The following is a 10,612-nucleotide window of genomic DNA, read 5'->3' as shown; positions in this document are numbered from 1 at the left end:
TCTATAGTATATATTGACTGTAGAGCTATTTACTGACTGTAGGAGGATCTACTAACTCAACAGTGATATCTACTGACTCAATAGTAGTAACTACTGACGGTAGGAGTATCCACTGACTATAGTAGTAACTACTAATGCTACAGTAGTATCTACTCTATAGTAGTATCTACTGAAGTATTAAAGCTTTCGTAACTGCATAAAATTACTCATACGTGACTTTACCGAAAAAAACAATGAGTAATTTTATGCAGTCACGAAAGCTTTAATACTTTATTATCACACTTCTACGGGGAAGTTACCATTGTAATTATGTGTAAGATGTGCCCTTTTTTGAGCTGCCGTTTTGTATTTACAAGAAGTGGTAATTTTTTGAGCTACCGTTTTGTATTTACAAGAGGTGGTCCTTTTTTGAGCTGCCGTTTTGTATGTGTAAGATGTGCGTGTTTGAGCTGCCGCTCTCACTCTGGCCCCTCCCCCCCTCCAACCGTATTTCCTATTTAAGCTTCTGTTCATCCCTCCGGGCCCCCCCCCCCCCCACTCACTCTCTTCCTCCCTGTCCGTCTTTCCTCCCTCCTTACCTCTTGCTGGACTTGTATATGAATTTCTACTGACCGTGTACCTCGTATTTTTCACTCTATCTATGCTGGTATGTGCAATCCAAAGGTTGAACACGAAATTTAACACTTCTGAAATTCGTGGTCCGCCAGGAAGTGTCTGTGTTGTTGGCCTGACTGGATGTGCTTTACATGTTTTTTCAGGTTTGTTGAATTCTCGTCTCTAATCTTTTTGTTGTATTTACCTCCATGATTTGTTCTTGACACCTGATGAAGATCGCTTGTGTTGTGATCGAAACGTCATGATTGTTTGTTTTAATATAATTTTATTGTGTTTCTACATACGTGACTTTACCGAAAAAACCAATGAGTAATTTTATGCAGTCACGAAAGCTTTAATACTTTATTATCACACTTCTACGGGGAAGTTACCGTTTTAATTATGTGTAAGATGCGCCCTTTTTTTAACTGCCGTTTTGTATTTACAAGTGGTGGTCATTTTTGAACTGCCGTTTTGTATGTGTAAGATGTGCGTGTTTGAGCTGCCGCTCTCACTCTGGCCCCTCCCCCCCTCCAACCGTATTTCCTATTTAAGCTTCTGTTCATCCCTCCGGCCCCCCCCCCCCCTCTCTCTCTGCCTCCCTGTCCGTCTTTCCTCCCTCCTTACCTCTTGCTGGACTTGTATATGTATTTCTACTGACCGTGTACCTCGTATTTTTCATTCTATCTATGCTGGTATGTGCAATCCAAAGGTTGAACATGAAATTTAACACTCTTCTGAAATTCGTGGTCTGCCAGGAAGTGTCTGTGTTGTTGGCCTGACTGGATGTGCTTCACATAATGTTTTTTCAGGTTTGTTGAATTCTCATCTCTCATCTTTTTGTTGTATTTACCTCCGTGATTTGTTCTTGACACCTGATGAAGATCGCTTGCGTTGTGATCGAAACGTCGTGATTTTTTTTTTTATATAATTGTATTGTATTTCTACATACGTGACTTTACCGAAAAAAACAATGAGTATCTACTGACTCTATAGTAGTATCCACTGACCATAGTAGTATCTACTGACTGTATAGTAGTATCTAAGCAGTCTTTACTGACCGTAGTGGTACCTACTGACGACAGTAGTTTCTACTGACTCAATAGTATCTGCTGACTATAGTAGTATCAACCAACTCTATAGTATATACTAACTCTACAGTAGTTTCTAATGACTATAGTAGTATCTACTGAATCTATAGTCATATCTATTGACTCTAAAGTAGTATTAACTGACTATAGCAGTAACTGCTGACTCTATAGCAATATCTAATGAGAAGATTGGCATGTTAGAGAACAGGACACAAGGTGGCTTTTGTGCCCGGTTCTCTGACACTGACTTGCCAATCTTCTCATTAACACAGCCGCTACTGCGGGAGCCATCTCAGATTGACATGCTAATCTATAATTTCTAGCAATACAATAGCCGCCTCTTCAGCACACTATTCGTGGGGTTACATTAACAGATTGACATGCTAATCTTCTGCAATACAATGGGCGCCTCTTTAGCACCGTAGTCGTGAGGTATATCAGGCTCTCCGATCTTACATTTACATGCAAATTCCATCTCTAGCCCTGCCCACTTACCCTTGGGTTGCACCCATCTCAAACCTATATAACCTCTTGTTGCAGCAGCTCTCCCGCTATATTTCTCCTGCTGTATTTTTTTCACCTGAAGACGTTTGCGCGTGTTGCAATCGAAACGTCGTGGTTTTTATTATTTTTCTATCTACGTGACTTTACCAAAAGACCCAAAGAGTATAGTATCTGCACACTCGATAGCAGTATCTACTGACTCTACAGTAGCATCTACCGACTCTGCAGTAGTATCTCCCGACTTTACAGTAGTATCTACCGACTCTCCAGTAGTATCTACTGACTCTATAATCGTATCTACCGACTCTATAATAGTATCTAGTAAGTATACAAAGTGTCGTTGTGAGGCCTAGTCCCGTGGAGAGCCCCCGGCCTTGTGACTTTACCAAAAGACCCAAAGAGTATAGTATCTGCACACTCGATAGCAGTATCTACTGACTCTACAGTAGCATCTACCGACTCTGCAGTAGTATCTCCCGACTTTACAGTAGTATCTACCGACTCTACAGTAGTATCTACTGACTCTATAATCGTATCTACCGACTCTATAATAGTATCTAGTAAGTATACAAAGTGTCGTTGTGAGGCCTAGTCCCGTGGAGAGCCCCCGGCCTTGCCTAGATTGCCCAACTGGCCGAGGTGGTGCCTTAGCAGGCTGCGGCTGGGCTGCTATACCCCCCCCCCCCCCCCCACTGCCCGCTCTACAGTAGAACTAAAAATTCTGCAGTAGTATCTACCTACTCTACAGTAGTATCTCTCTATAGTCGTATATACCGACTCTATAATAGTGTAGTTGGCACCTTGGCAGGCTGGGGCTGGGCTGCTATAATGTAGCGGCATCGTTGAGCGCTGTACGTGATTGCCACTACTTGTAGCGTGTAATAACGGCCTCGAGTCAACAGGGAGCAGAAGGGAGTCTAAGGGTGATGAGTCAGGCCGTTGTGCTAAGGTAATCCTAAGGCAGCTCGGAACCACAAGTACAAACCCCCAGACCCCCAGGAAGACCGTTCCAGAAGGGAGGAGTGGCCAGGGGCGGGTGAGGCAGAATCTGGTATAAAAGACAGTCCGCTGAACGGGTCCGGCAGTCGTCGTTCACCTGAAGACTCAAGAGCCATACTCTTTGGTTCTTTCTGTAAAGTCATGTAGGTGAAAAAAAATAGAAATAAATAAATCACGATGTTAAGATTGCAACACAAGCAATCATCATCAGGTGTGACAACCACAGCAAGGAATTTTTTACTGAAGTGTGAGAGAGACCAGGGTTAGGGCAGTTAAATAAGTCAGAGAGGGGGAGGGTAGGGGGGGGGTGAATGGTACGAGGAGTGTGAACACTGCAAGTACAGCAGAGACGCTGAGAGTAATGAGGGCAACATGATTTCTGCGAAGATAGATGATGACATCCGAAGCAAAATAGCCACACTGCTCAACGCTGAGGGTGCAATTAACTCGGTAAAATAGACTAATACCCGGCAAATAAGATGGAACAACTTTGAACGGGTAAATTTTACTTGGTTAATAACATCTTAATAACTCAAGAGCCACCCTGGAGCTGTAACCTTGAAGACCCGAAGCGAAGAGCCCAAAGGGCTGAACCAAAAGCTTAACCAGTGAAGAGGCTAGAGGATACTCTTTGGTTCTATTCGGTAAAGTCACGTAGGTAAAAAATAAAATAACAAAAAAATCACGACGTTTCGGCCACAACACAAGTGGCCTTCATTAGGTGAAGGGATTGGACTGTCCAAAGGACAGCGTTGGAGTGAAGACAGCAAACCCAGGTCGCGTCCTTTAAGCTGTGTGGGAGGAAACAAAAAACGCCTTGACAAAGGAATTAGCATAAAATGATGTACTGGACCGGCACGGTGGGGGGGGGGGGGGGAGGAGTTTGCATAATATTGGTGTGAAGGGAAATAAGCTGCTGTGAAAGTTTGGAATACCACTACATGAATAAATATACTGTACCATTGAAAATTAGTTTAATGTTTGGTTTGATTTAGAACATCTTTCCAATGATTGCTTAATTTGAAACCATCCTCTCAGTTGAAATTGTGTCTGTGTTTGTAAATCTGAATTGCCTCGTGGACAAATCTGATAAAAACCCGTGGGTTTGCAGAGAACCTTGGTATCGGAGAAAACTATATCGTGATCATCCACAGCGTTGTAACAGTGATCAGCCACTGCAGAAGAATTCGTTCTGCCGTGTTTCGAATCTGATTTGTGCTCGCGAATTCGGTCAGAGACATGTCGTTTCGTCTCCCCGATATAGTAGTCTCAGTTTGTAAACCCCGGGGTACTGTAAGTCAGGAACGACATCCTTCACGGATGGGATCAGGTCACGGATTTTGTGTATTGTATTGAACCGGACCAGGATCTTGTGTTTGTTTAGAATTTTGGAGATCTTTTTAGTAACGCCTGCTATATATGGTAGTGTGATGGTTTTGACCGGAGTATCAAGTGGTTGTTTCTGTATGGAGGGAGAAAGAGCTTGGCGGATGGTACGGTCAGAGTATCCGTTTCTCTTGAGGGCCAGGTGTACATGTTTTAATTCACTGGTCAGGTGGTGTTGGTCCGAAATGCAATGTGCCCTGTGGCATAACGTTTTGATGAGATAATTATTTTGAGCTGGGTGGTGGTGGGATTCAGGTTTCAAGTAGGAATCTGTGTGGGTGGGTTTCCTGTAGACAGAATGCCCCAGTGAGCCATCAGGTCTCCTCTCAAACAGAACATCCAAGAATGGTAGCTTGCCATCTTTCTCCACTTCCATGGTGAATTTGATGGCGGGATGTCTGGAATTGATGTGGTGTAGGAAAAGATTCAAAGCTGGAAGGTCTGAGAGTGGAAGTCTGGATGGCGTCTGATTCAAATTTCTCCATGAAAACATTGGCTATCACTGGTGATAAGGGAGAACCCATGGGGGTACCCTCATTTTGTTTGTAGGTGAGGCAGTGCTAGAGCATAGCCAATGTTAGGTAGGCTAGCCGGAGGAATCTCTCCATAATTATCGGAAGGGGCCGTACCCCTTTTTGTTATTGTTACGTGCTGCCTCCAGAAGTGAGAAGTCTCCGCATGTTTTATACCCACTACAATAGTATATATCGACTCTATAATAGTACTAATTTCACAGAGCATAGTGGTGAGGCCCAGTCCTGGTGCAGTGTCCCCGGTTTCTTCTAGATTGCCCAGCCGGCCGACGTGGCACCTTTGCAGGCTGGGGGTGGACTGCTACCCCCCCCCCCCCACCATCCCCCCGCCCGCTCAACAATAATATTATCTAAGCACTATAATCGTAGCATCTACCGACCCTATAGTAGTAAGTGCACAATTGGGGAGAAGACATCACACTGAAGAATTGACCTCAGCGTTGGGTATTTTTGTTGCATTTTTAACACGAACGAGAATTCCGCCAACCCGATGGCGTGTGTGCGTTGCTAGGGGCAATCACCACCGCGGAGCGACTTTCTCGCACATGCGCAGATGCGTGCTCTGGCACCACTCCGTGCTTATAAAACGGAATAAATTGTTCATTTAACTACTTTAAACTTGACAGACGTGAAATACGAAGGGCGATTTTTCGTCCCAAGGCATACGGCGTGGTATCTGTGTAATTTTTCGATGCGTAAACCCCACAGTTTGTAAGTGAAAAACGTCACAAGGTACCCACGCAGACAGACACGCAGACACACAGACAAAAAATGACTTTTATAGGTAAGATATCGTGTAGTGTATAGTGTAGTGCAAGGCCGTAGCCATGGAGTCAACATTGGGGGGGACCAGATCTTCCAGGGGGTCTGGGGGTCCCTCCCCACCGCCCCCCCCCCCAGAAAAATATCTAAATTTGAAAAATTATTTCCTGCCATTTCCTGCCTAAAATATTAAAAAAATCACCAACACATGGGATGGACTTTTTATTTAGTTTTTACAATGATGTCTAATAGTGTATTACATTGCTCTGTTTTTACTTTTTACCATTTCTTGCTTCATTGTATGTAATGTTTGAGATTAGGGATTAATAAAGTACAACCATAACCACAATCATATAAACAGAAATCTATGCATTGATTTATATGAAGACAAGTCCAGATGTTGTGGCCAAGATTTAGCAAATTGCATAGCAATTATTACTTTAAATTTTTTTTTTATATAGCAATATATTAGGGGGGACATTTTGAGCACATTTGAATATGGGGGGGATGTGTGTCCCCCAATATATTATAACTAGCTGTACTACCCGGCTTCGCCTGGAACTTGGATTCACCACGCCCGGCCGCCTTTGTCTCCCCAGTGGCGATGTTCACACCACAACAGTTACTCGTTTGAGGCTGAGTCGACCTAGAAGAGGCCCAGGACCGGTTCAAATAATCGTCAACGGGGTTGGCTGTGAGCGGGAATCGAACTCGGGTCGCCGGGTTCGTAGCGCTAACCGCTACACTACCGCTCCCCCCACACACGTCCATAGGTATACACACACGCGCTTGCAGCAGACACGCAACTTTCAGGGTGCGTACGGCAGTAAACGACTCAAATAATAAAGCAATGCTGCGCGAAGAACGCCTTAGACCTGCAACACATTTGTATTTCACTTTACCCGCGGAGGGTGTGGGGGGACATCAGCAGGCATACTGTTACCGCATAGGGTCACATCTGTCACATGACAGCTCACTTACCGTGCAAAATATATGCATTATTTGCATGGTGTACAGTCTGGAAAGTACCCACATGGCAAATTTAAAGTTTGGTGCATGTCGGGAAGTACGCTAAACATTTTGAACTGGCACAATAAAAAAAAATCCCTTTTATATACTGTTTATAGAGGAAGATTACGGCCTTGGTGTAGTGTATAGTGTAGTGTACTAGTACAGCACACCGGTGTGTTGGAGAGCAAAGCCACACCATCATCGGTGTGCTGTACTAGTCACGAATTGGCACGTTCTGTTGACGTGACAACCCTCACTGATTGGCTGTAGTGATGTATCAGTGGAGCTGGTGCCAGGCGCAGTGCAGCTACTGTAGTGATGTATCAGTGGAGCTGGTGCCAGGCGCAGTGCAGCTACTGTAGTGATGTAGCAGTGGAGCTGGTGCCAGGCGCAGTGCAGCTACTGTAGTGATGTAGCAGTGGAGCTGGTGCCAGACGCAGTGCAGCTACTGTAGTGATGTATCAGTGGAGCTGGTGCCAGGCGCAGTGCAGCTACTGTAGTGATGTAGCAGTGGAGCTGGTGCCAGGCGCAGTGCAGCTACTGTAGTGATGTAGCAGTGGAGCTGGTGTCAGGCTCAGTGCAGCTACTGTAGTGATGTAGCAGTGGAGCTGGTGCCAGGCGCAGTGCAGCTACTGTAGTGATGTAGCAGAGGAGCTGGTGCCAGGCGCAGTGCAGCTACTGTAGTGATGTATCAGAGGAGCTGGTGCCAGGCGCAGTGCAGCTACTGTAGTGATGTAGCAGTGGAGCTGGTGCCAGGCTCAGTGCACCTAGAGCCGCAGTCGCGACGAGACTGAGTAAGGGGGAGCATCTTGAAGCTCACCAATTGGTCCAAGCAGCGGAGCTGGTGCCATGCTAGGTGCACCTGGAGCCACCATCGCCTCCTCCGATTGGACGGCGCCTTCCAGCAGCGTGCGCTTCTATTGGCTCAGCCACGCAGACCACGTTGTAGCCGATTCGATTCTTAATCAAAGCTCAACACGATTCAACCGCTGTAAAAGAAAATCGATGCTCGAATCGATAAATCGTTTGTTATTGGATACCCAGACTGGAGAGAATCGATTTGGTGTCAAGCCGTTTGATCGATTCTGGAGTCGGGAAGGATTCGAAACTACGGAATCACGTTTGAGTAAATTTTGTATAGAAATTTACTTCTGATATTTCCGCGTTTATTTAATGTACTTCAACAATAAAGCAATTTTTTTAAATTTACATCTCCGCGAATGCCAACGGGAGTTTTATTGTTGAGTTTTTTTCTGCAATTCGGTACTTTAAAATATTTCCTCAAAGTCGCCTCTGCCTTGGACTCACACTGGTTGGGTGTCTCCCCTCCCACGTGACGTGAAGTTTTTTTTCCCGCCAAAACTTTTCGGCTCCTCCCCCTCGCCCGCCGCCATTTTAGGGGGGCCGGGGGTGAAGGCGGTGGCCATGGAGTTGTGTTGATAAGTTGATAAGTTGACGACGATCGGCCCGGAGTGCGAGGTCTCTCCACTTGTGAGGTAAATAATGCCCTCCAACGTCCAGTCCGTGATTTTCAGATGATTTGCAGGTGCAGTGTTGAGTCTATGGGTGGCAGTGTTGAGTCTATGGTGCAGTGTTGAGTCTATGGTGCAGTGTTGAGTCTATGGGTGGCAGTGTTGAGTCTATGGTGCAGTGTTGAGTCTATGGGTGGCAGTGTTGAGTCTATGGTGCAGTGTTGAGTCTATGGTGCAGTGTTGAGTCTATGGATGGCAGTGTTGAGTCTATGGTGCAGTGCTGAGTCTATGGTGCAGTGCTGAGTCTATGGTGCAGTGTTGAGTCTATGGTGTAGTTCATAGTTTATTTATTTGGTATAGCTCTGTGAGCCATTCGGCTCTTGAATCGGGTGCAACCTCAACAAACAAAAACATGAACAAGAAAACATCTTAAAGTGATTATGTGACTGTGCAAACAGAAAATCCAGGAAAAAACAATCAAAATATTCCTGAAATAGCACCATACACCAACGCTGTGTGCAAAAATCCCAGTGGGATGCAAGTCAAACAATAACAACAACCACAAGACAACTAAGATTAAGGTCATCAGTCTAACTCCATACTACAATAAACAAAAAAATGGCCAAAACAAAAAAACTTTTCGAAATCACCAAAATAAAAGCCATAAATGCAATGTAACAGTGATCATAGGGACTGTGACCGAATTTTTAACAATAAACTACGTAAATAAATTATAACACCAAAATCTAGAGCCATATTTTAGGCCACTGAATAGCAGTGGCAGCTAGGGTTGTACAACTCCTCTAGAGCAGTTTTGAGTGAAGATCTCATAGGTAGTGATTCAAGTTGCAGTTTATTGGCAATAGCATTCCAGACCCTGGGGGCATCAATAGCAAAGGCCCTTCCTCCGGTTTTTGTACGGCAATAGGGAATGTGAAGCTGGTAGCTTAGCGAAGACCTGAGGTCAAATTTGTTCTTTGAAACAAGAGAGGAGATCCAGTAGGTAGTCTGCGGATTTTTTGTAAGTACATCGTGAATAAATAAGATCTGGTGCTGAGTCTATAGTGCATAGTTTTCATTTCATAGTTTCATTTATTTGGTATAGCTGTGGTGCCGCCACAGCGGAGCCGTACCCACCGGCGCGACACCGTCACCGATGCCTCGGATTTCCCGCCACTCTCCCGGGGCCGGTGCCTTCTCAGACGTCCGCGTTTTGCCCACTGCACAGTCGCGAGGCCGCCGCAGCAGAGCCGCTCTGCCGAGGCCGTGCCCGCCGCCGTGAAGCCGCCACCGGGGGATGCCGACGCGGCGCACCCTCGCCACCCCCCCCCCTTTCCCCCCCCCCCACACGAACGCACACACGCCCCACGTAGAGCCGAGAGGAGAGGTCACCCGGCCGATAGGTTTTTTTCCAGAAGTCCCTAATGGGATCGAACTTCATGGTTTCCTGCGGCCGGGAAATTGGGCGATCTTCCCCCTGTAGCTGACATGCACTGCGGCGCCGTGACCTAATATTAAAGTTGCATGGTGACGGCAAGGGCCATCGAGCCACCGCGAGTGGAGCCACACACGCACAAGCACGGGTCAGTGGACTGGTAGCGGGAGAACAGAGAGCGGACGTCGGAGAGATCACTGCGGCGACATCACCCGAGCTGGGATCCGGGTATCGAAAGGGCGGGAAAATCCGAGCCCTGATTGGACGGGAGGCCAAGGGAGCGAAACGGCGGAATTCCTTTGTTGTAGGTGGGATAAAGGAAGGGGGATTCAGGTAGCAAGGTGAGTTCTTCAAAATCTTCGCGGTCTACGGAGCAATAGAGTCAGCCGTTCGGGACGTCCATGTGACGAACTCCAACGCAGCCAGGCTCCACTCTCGACGAGGCCGACCTACCATCTCCTCCTTCTACAACGTTCAGCGCAGCTTAAGGGAAGTAAGCGTGTGTAAGAGAAGTGAGTCCGGAGTCAGTTAATCGGGAGTAGAGAGCGGAGCGATAGACAGTAGGTTCAGCCTAGAATCCCCGGGAGTGTAGGCTGGCAGCCACTGACGTACACACACACGCGTAGTTAAACGAGTTGCTCAGGTAAATCAAATTCGCTAGTGGGGGGATTAAACTGTGTTGTGTGGTCTTTTGGGAGCGTGAAGTGGAGGGCAGAGTGTGCTGGGTGTCTACGTGTATGCGCGGCTGTTCACCTCGGGACGAAGTGTGTGGTGTTTACGTACCCGCACGATTGTTTACAATAGCGCGTAGCGCTCACATACCAG

This window comes from Petromyzon marinus, unplaced genomic scaffold, assembly GCF_048934315.1.
Source record: "Petromyzon marinus isolate PM22_M1 ecotype Great Lakes invasive population unplaced genomic scaffold, UKy_Petmar_22M1.pri1.0 PM_G_Scaffold_41, whole genome shotgun sequence".
Classification (NCBI taxonomy): Eukaryota; Metazoa; Chordata; class Hyperoartia; order Petromyzontiformes; family Petromyzontidae; genus Petromyzon; species Petromyzon marinus.
This window is presented reverse-complemented; position numbering follows the sequence as displayed.